Below are 8439 nucleotides of genomic sequence, written 5' to 3'. Positions count from 1 at the left end.
ATTAGGGCAAGAGGCGGTCCACGTAGGGATGAGGTGGTCCACATGAGGAGGCTGGGGTCCATGTGCAGTAAAAGGGTCCATGTGGGGCAGCAGCTCTGTGGTGGAGCACAGCCATGCCGAAGCCCATCACACCACTGATGCAACAAACTCCTTAAGCTCCTATGCTTAAGAAGCACCAGCCCTGAAGGCACCAGCCATGTCCCATGGACCCACTAAGCTCCTGTGGCAGTAGGCAGAGCCCGAGCACCCTGAGCAGAGCTTGGCCAAAGCCATCACTTTTAGAAATGGGAAGGCTACTTCATAAAATTGGCTTTTAGCTCAGAAACTTTTTGAGAGTGACAGCTGACCAGGACCTCAAGATTTCCATTTGTACTCGACATCAGCAGCTCGTGGGCTTCACTGGCAAGGGGCTGAGGTCTCCCTCTAGCAACCAGAAACTTGCATCTGCTGTGCCAAAGAACTTCTCATCCCCCCTGCGCTGGTGCTGCCTGTCCCATCAGACAGGGAGGGTGTAAATCACAAGGAGAATGTCTTTAACTTCGGTGCCTCGCTGGGGCTTCCTCCTGACAGCGCTGCGGGTGGTGCCCCGGGGCTGGAGGAGCAACACAAGTCACCACACCCATCCTGTCTCCTTCGCTGCAGGGTGTGCTGGACAGCCCTGCTCAGGAGCCCGGGATCCAGGGGTGCAACCGGGACACTGGACAAGTGCAGGTTCAGGGGAGCACGGAGACATCTCTCGCGTGAGACATCTGAGGCCACGGCTAAAAACTCCCCATGAGCGCTCGCAGCAACGAAACCTCTTTTTATTTCTTGTTTCCCGAGTCCTCGTTGTGTACTAATGAAGAAATAAAATAAACATTTGGTAACAAACCCAGCATATGGTTATTGTTTGCTGCAAGGACAGGGGAAAACATGACTCCGTAACGTGGCGAGAAGGCTGCAGCTGCGAGATCGCATTACAGCCCCGCGCTTTATTTAATAAGGACCCGTCCTGCCAGCCTAACGAAATTTCTCCTTCCTCCTGCCGGCCCCGAGAGGTGCTTTCGGTGCCTTCTGCCACGATGGCCGCGGCAGGCTCGCATGTGCCCTTCGTTAGCTGAGGAATCTGCTTCCAATTCTGGCCCTTCAGATTGTATTTTCCCAGCGACTCATTAGTCACCGGACGCTGACAAGCCGCTGTACATGTGCCATCTCCCTCATTGTTTGTATGCAAGTGCAGCGGCGAAAATGATTTATTTAGGTTTTAATTAAAATTTGTGGATAGACCAGTGAGTTTTAGCAGTGCCGTTTCTAATTTGTGGTTGTAAGAGAAAAAAAAAAATTAAAAAAAAAAAAATCAATGCCATAGCATTTAGATTTTCAGAGTTACCTCGGGTGGTTGTAACCTGCTGGTCACCAGCCCAAGGACTCCATTTCAGAGCCAGGAGAGGTGTGACACCTTCAGGTCTCACATGCCTGGGGTCACTACAGCAGGTAAATTGATGTCTCCCATGAGTTTCGTAACACCAGACCGAGCCCCGAGCAGATGCAGAATTGCAGCAGTTTGAGGGTGTATATTTAATTGCCTGTGCAGCATCATGTCAGAGCTCAGGAGGAAGGTGGGTGACATGGGGAGGTGGGTAACATGGGGAGATGGCCCAGCCCTGTGGCCATAGAATCATAGAATCCCAGCTTTGGAGTGACCTCAAGGATCATCTAGTCCAACCTTTGCAAAAGCCTGGTCTAGGATGTCCCAAAAAGTGTCCCAAAAAACAGGACCAGTGATTTGTTTGAAAACAGAAGTTGCCACTTAAAACTATTTTGGAGAGTGTGGGTCAACATGTCCAAAACAATCCAGGGTGCCCAGGCTCCTTCCCCAGCACCAGCATTGCTCATCCCAACGGAGCCCAGCCTCTGCACTGTACATCTTGCAGCAGCAGTAACTTATCTTGCCAGGAACTTATTTCTGGCTCCAAAAGAACAACTAAGAGCAGAAGGACGAGGGGGTTGTGGTGGGTGAGCTGGCAAAGCTCTGGGACATGGATTCCCTCCATATCATGCGGGTCCCCCTGAGTCACCTCCAAGGCTCTTGCTGGACAGAGATTTCCTCGCTGCTTGTGACATCAAAATGCATTTTTATAAAGTGCAATAAAACACTAAGACTAAACTCATGCCCCCCTTCCCCGAATTATGAAAGTTAGGAGCCTTTCTTGGCCTAATACCACAGCTCAGAGAAATCCCTGCTATTACCTGATGTAAATATGTATTAATTAAAGCACTTTGGAAATGCAGAGTATTGACCTATCAGGCCATAATGGCTCTTCTTGAGCAATTACAATCTATCATCCACCTACGTATTTCAGGAGGGATTTTTTTCGGAGGCACATTATTGACTCAAGGGCCCGAGGCGGTTTCCTCCCCTGCACAGACCCTTCCTGCCCTAGGGCTCGCATCCTTCCCGGGGAAATGATTACAGGGGGAGGCCCTAAATTCCTTAATTTTAGTAAATAGGTTGTATTTTATCCTGCCCCCTCTCCAGGGTGTGTGTCCTGCCTCTCTCCCTATCGCTAAGGGCACTTTTGAGACTTCTCACCCATCTACAGACCCTGGGAAACACCCAGAGCAAAATATCTATACAGAAAAGAAAAACTTTGTGCTTTCCAGTGGTGGAAACCCTTCTCAAATAAAGCATTCGTCTCCTGGGACTTACACCTTCTAATTTAATTTTCCCTTAAATCAAACAGTGTATTAATCCCCAATAGAAAACACGTTCCAGTTGCACAAACAATATTTAAATGGTATAATACGGACATCTTTTATAAATACTTCTAACAAATCCTGAAAAATACTGAATGTGCGGGCTATAATTAATCGAAATGCCAAGTGCCAGCTAACCAGGAAAACTCCAGCATCATAAATCTGCCCCGAGCTTTCTCACATATGCTGATGGATGGGGACTTGCAGCTTAAATATTTAACAATCAATAATTCAAATACCTATCCTACCCTATTAAATTTGTCACATTTATTTATAAATGCAACATCCAGCTGAAGTTTCTCTAAAAATTGTGTGTTTTCCACCCAGTAACAAAATGCAGCATTTTGGAAGATGGGCGTTTCTTTAGCTTTGGAAGGGGAAAAAAAGGTGCTGGGTTATGAAATTTCTGCGGGGAAATAATGAACGAGGGGAGGAGGGGGACACACGGAATTAGACCTCATACACCAAAATAGTTGGCTGCATCTCCTTCACCCTAATAGGTTTGGATAATGCAATGTGCAGGCAGGTGTTATGTCGTATGAATCACATTTATAGGAACATTTTCCAATTTCTTCACTGCCCAAGGCAGGGAGCTGCTGTTCATCCTCCGCAGATGAATATTTCTGTGGCACGGGATGGGCTGCGGCCCCTGCCCACACATCTCCTCCTGTCCTGAGCAAACCATGATAAAAAAATCCCAAACTCTGAGAAAAGGGTGGGCTTGGGTCTGACCTGAACCACAGCAGCACTTTGCTTTGCCCCGTGGAAGGGAAGAGTGAGAGAGAAATAAATATGTGCTGAATCCAGCCCTGGCAAAAAAGAGGCCATGCACTGAATGCTACTGTTACTACTAATGACAGAAATAATTAGATCTTGCCAGTTTGCAGCACCAGCAGCCTGACTCCGTATTTCAAGGATTTTCCAGGAAAGCAGGGATGGTTGCATGGCTTATCGTGTGGCCCCTTTCCACTGCAATGGCCTTGATAAAAATAACAACAACAGGGAAATCTCAGCTCCATCTCCATCCGGAGGATCAGGAGGTGGCCCAGAGGTTGCCGCTGGAGACTCGGCCATGCACCCGTGGCAAGGAAGGCCCCTTTGCCCCCAGCCATCATTTATTTTAAAGGAGCATCAAAACTGACCCAAAAGGTTGTGAAAATCCTGGACCCAGATTTCTGGAAGGATTTAAAAACTCATGGTGCTGCTTGTGGGTGAGGGAGGTGGGGGTGCCAGCCACGGCCCCTGTCCCCCCCGGTGCGCGCCCGCAGGCCCGGATTACGATGGCATAAATCTCCGTCACAAATTTATTGCCATAATTTATCAGCTCATGCTGCTGAATGGCCAAACAGTTAATTTTAAAATGAAGTGGTGCTATTTTCATTAATACCCTTGTGCTAACTACCTATCAAAACACGCAGCGGCAATTAATACCATGTTGCTGAAGTACTGAACCAATAAATATTTCCAGTCTTGGCTTGTCTTCAGCGGATAAAAGACCTCGGACAGACCCACCGCCTGGGTAATACTCCCCAGGTCCCTTTCTTGTTGCATCACCAGGAACATTTACATTTAAGGGAGAGATTAAGTAACCAGATCTGCCAGGAACAGGAATTTAAAAGGCCGTTGTTTCATGACAGGTGAGTAATCCCGTCAGGATATCTGTGCAATAACAACAAGCTTGTGAGAAGATTGAAAATTTCTGGAGATTATATATCAGCAATACAAAAGCAACTTGGCACGGTTTGCATTTGGGGAAAGAAAGGCGGAAACGCCTAATGTGTTGAAATTTGGTATGAATACTTTGTCACCGCCACACGCGCTGCAACTTCATCACCCACCACGCTACGGAGCATCCTTTTTAGGGGGAAAAAAAAAAAGGGCTCACATGCAGACTTTGGTGTTTATGGCCAGAGTGGGGTTTTCAGCCCTTATTTCTTCCACTGATGAAAAAAATTGGGTGGTGAGAAAGGAAACCTCACTAAAGAAGGGAGAGCTGAGGCAGCAGGCTTCTTACCCGTGCAAAGTGCCACACACCTTTCGATGGGCTTCGTGCCCAAAACCTCCCTTTAAGCATGTCCTGGTGCTCCTCCCTCCAAGGCAGAGCAGCAAAGGGCCCACATTTCTCTGCCTGAACACCACCTCATGCTTTTTCCACCCAAAGTTTTAAATTTGCTGTTAGCGGGCTATTGAAAATTCTTCTTGCATCCCAAGGCAAGCTGACACATTTTGATTGCAATAAATAATGAATGGGATTTATTTCCTTAGATGCTGATGGAGACCTTTTCTTCCACAGGAAGAAAGAGAAAGTGAGAAAGAGTGAAAGGAGCAAGAAAGCAGGAGATGGTGGCCAGGCTCCAGCCCCACGGGTGTGGGCTCTCAGCATGGCTTTCACCCCATGTGGGACAGGGTCTGGCTGCTCTCCTGGAGCCCTTCCTGGTTCACCGCCTAAACCCAGGGCAGCCTCAGCCAACAGCCTCAGTAAGAAAGAGTATAAATAAATAGTAATGAGTGTTTTTTTGTAGGGGAGGCAGTGGACAGGAGCACAGGGCAGGGGCTGGGTGTGAGGAAGGGCCAGGGTTAAGGAGCTGCCAGAGACCACAGTGTCAGCTGCATACAGGGCGATGGGGAGAAACCTTCCATGTGTAGTGTAATTGCACTTTTTACCTTCCTTTTTTTAAAGCATATTTTAATCTTTCTGTGTGCATTCGTGTAGCAGTGTGTGGGTGGGCCCTGTCCCTCCCTCCCATCCCTGCACACCCTGCTTGGAGGAAGCATCCAGCTCCTGCTGCTGCGGAGGGCAGGTTGGCCCATGCCTGGGCTTGTTTCGAAGCCAAGGGGCACCGCCACCATTTGGGCTCTGTTATGCTGCCTGGAGATGAGCTTTGTGCCCCAAAATGGAAGCATTGCCCTCCTTTCCTCCTGGGACTCACGGGCCAAAAGTGGGCAAACGCTGCTGGCGAGCCCTGGCTGGGTGCACTCTGTTTTCTGCAAGCACAGATTTAGTTTTTCCTTCATGCATACTCCCCTTTGTGAGACAAAAAGCTAAATTGAATGGGGTCCAACCTGTCCTCAGCTGCTACGACGTGCATCGGTGCCAGCAGATGCCACGTCCGAGACAGTGACCGGGGCACAGCAAGTGGCAACCCCCTGAGGACAGTGACATCAGAGCTGTGTCCAGCCCAAACCTCCCTGAACCAAAACTATGTGGAGATGTAGGAAAGGAAATACTAGTGTGATATGAGTGCTGGGCAACTATTTGTTAGAAAACACTCATTTTGCCTCAAAATACAGCAGAAGAGCTGGTACTGCAGCTGGTGCTGCCCTGGGAAGGGCTGGATGTTGCCATAGGCCCCATCTGAAGTCCCTCAGGGCCACACTACCAGCCCTCACCTCTCTGCAAATACTGATTTCTGCACATATCTTTTAAGAAAACGTTGTTGCAGAGTGAAAAACTTAAGAGAAAACTTGAAAGGTTGTAAAGAAACCCACATCTCCCTGTCCAACAATCACAGGAGCCTCGTGAGAGGTGCAGTGGAGCCGGGGTGGAGCGGGGCAGCTCTGCCAGGCCTGGCAGTGCGGCCAACGGCCATGGCAACGGCCAAAACGGCCCCAACTCCTGCTGCCGGCACTCTTTGGGAATGCGGTCATGTTTTAAAAGTTTAGCTGTGTTTTAAGATGTATTTTAGCATTTGTGGAATTAATGAATCTCCTCAGTCTTTACTAGACAGGCTTCGTGTCTTGTCTTTGGATGATTTAATCTGCAGAAGATCGCTGAAGATTAATCCGTTATCGCGCGAGGAGCCATTTTGTGTTGGCAGGACACCGACGGCACGGGGAAGTGCGGCCGACGTGACAGTGACTCAATTTAACCAAATATCCCCCTGATTTGGGATGAAGCTACTGCCTGGGAAGCCCCAAACCCACCTGGGTTGGAGGGCCCAGGAGAGGTCAATGCCCACAGCCCTACAGCCGCACCCCCACCCTGTGCCCAGCTGAAAGTAAATAACAAGACAGCCTGGTAGCATTAGCAATTTTTTATTTTCCTTTTTTGTTGCATAGGAAATGCAGTACTTGCTTCCAGTAATTGTATTGTAATGTGAGAAGGTGGTAGCACTAATGGTTGAATACAAGAGTTAAACTAATCCACACCAGCTCAAAAAACCTGCGGAGACTTAGTTGAATAAGAATGGATGCCCACAGTGATTCTCAACCAATTACAATTTTTTTCACAGAACACAGTAAAACTAAAATGGTAACTATGAGAGTCAATACAAGTATACTAGAGGCACAAGGGGCCTGACTCATAAAAAAAAAATGAACACGACATGGTATTAACACGGGTGTCAAGTGAATTTGCAGCAGATCTTTCACACGGCCGGTGGAAATTTTAGCGCCCCGAATTTCAAATTGACGCCGAGGGACTTGGCTGGGCCAGGCTCAGGCAGCGGGGCAGGGCTAGGTCAGGGCTCAGCCACGCGGAGAAACCGCACAGCCAGCCAAAATGGAGATTTCTCCTTGATTGTATTTCCAAAGCAAAGAATTTCGCAGACCTTTCCCCAAGGCAGCAGTCGCAGCCGGGCACAGGGCGCCGGCGGCAAGAACAAGCGGCAGCGGATGCCAAGCCGGGCACTCTCTTCCTACCATGCTCCGTCTAGAAACTCATCTTCTTTTCCCCCCCCGCCCCGGATATTAATTTGTGGATAGAGATAAAAGGGGGGGATTTCACCCAACACAATTGTTTTTGTTCATGCTCGAGCATAGAAGATTAACTAACTGGAAAATAGTCTTCCCTACAACAAAAAAAACAGCGTACAAAGTACAAAAGTTCACATTGGGTACGAGTGTTTGCCTTTACGAAGGTTTTCTCTAGAGCTCAGAGGTAGCGATCTAGTGTTATTTTTTTTTTCCTGGTGAGGACGAGATCTCTTTTGTAATTGAGTAGCCTCGTCCCACCGTGTTACGGACCCCTGGCATCGGCCGGAGCGCGGCACGGAGTCGTCCTCTGCCCTGTCTCCCCCTTTTCTCCTGCCAGCCTGCACCTCTGGGGTGTCGGAGCACGGTCCTGCGCCGCCTCGCCGCCTCCCCGGCTCTTTCCCATCCATCCCCGATCTCCGGTGGGGTTAGGGCAGGCGGAGAGGAGAAGGGGAGGGAGAGGAGAGCCAGCGAGGAGAGCGGTGCTGGCCAGGGAAGAAAACCATCCTCAATTTGGACGAGAAAAGCCCACCAGCCTCCCGTGTTAATAGCAACGGAGCTTTTATGAATCGGGCCCAAAGTTTGTACAGAGTTTTGTTTGAAGAAAAATATTGCAACTGTGCATGAAACTAAACAACCACATGAGTTTTTTTTTTTTCTTTTTTCTTTTTTTTTTTTTTTTTAAAAGGGTTTTTTCTTTCTATATGAGGAAGTCTGGTGTGAAGAAGGGTCAAGCATGGGTACCTGGTTAACCGCTGCCCATTAAGAAATCTCTCGCAATGTGAGCTCAATCTCGTTTGTGGGTTTTAAAGGACTGTCCCTTAAATTTGAACTTTATGCGTCTGTTCTTCAGAGCAAGCTCTCTGAAAATTCTTAGGGTAGCTTTTCGAGACGAAAATTTTACCAGGCACGGATTTCTGGTCTCAAACACCATGTCCTGCCCTCTAGGAGGAGGATAAGAAAAAAAAAAAAAAAAAAAAAAGGAAAAAAAAAAAGAAAAAAAAAAAAAAA

This window comes from Merops nubicus, unplaced genomic scaffold, assembly GCF_000691845.1.
Source record: "Merops nubicus isolate BGI_N331 unplaced genomic scaffold, ASM69184v1 scaffold6786, whole genome shotgun sequence".
NCBI lineage: Eukaryota > Metazoa > Chordata > Aves > Coraciiformes > Meropidae > Merops > Merops nubicus.
The sequence above is the reverse complement of the archived record's forward strand: the minus strand, read 5'-3'. Positions refer to the sequence as shown.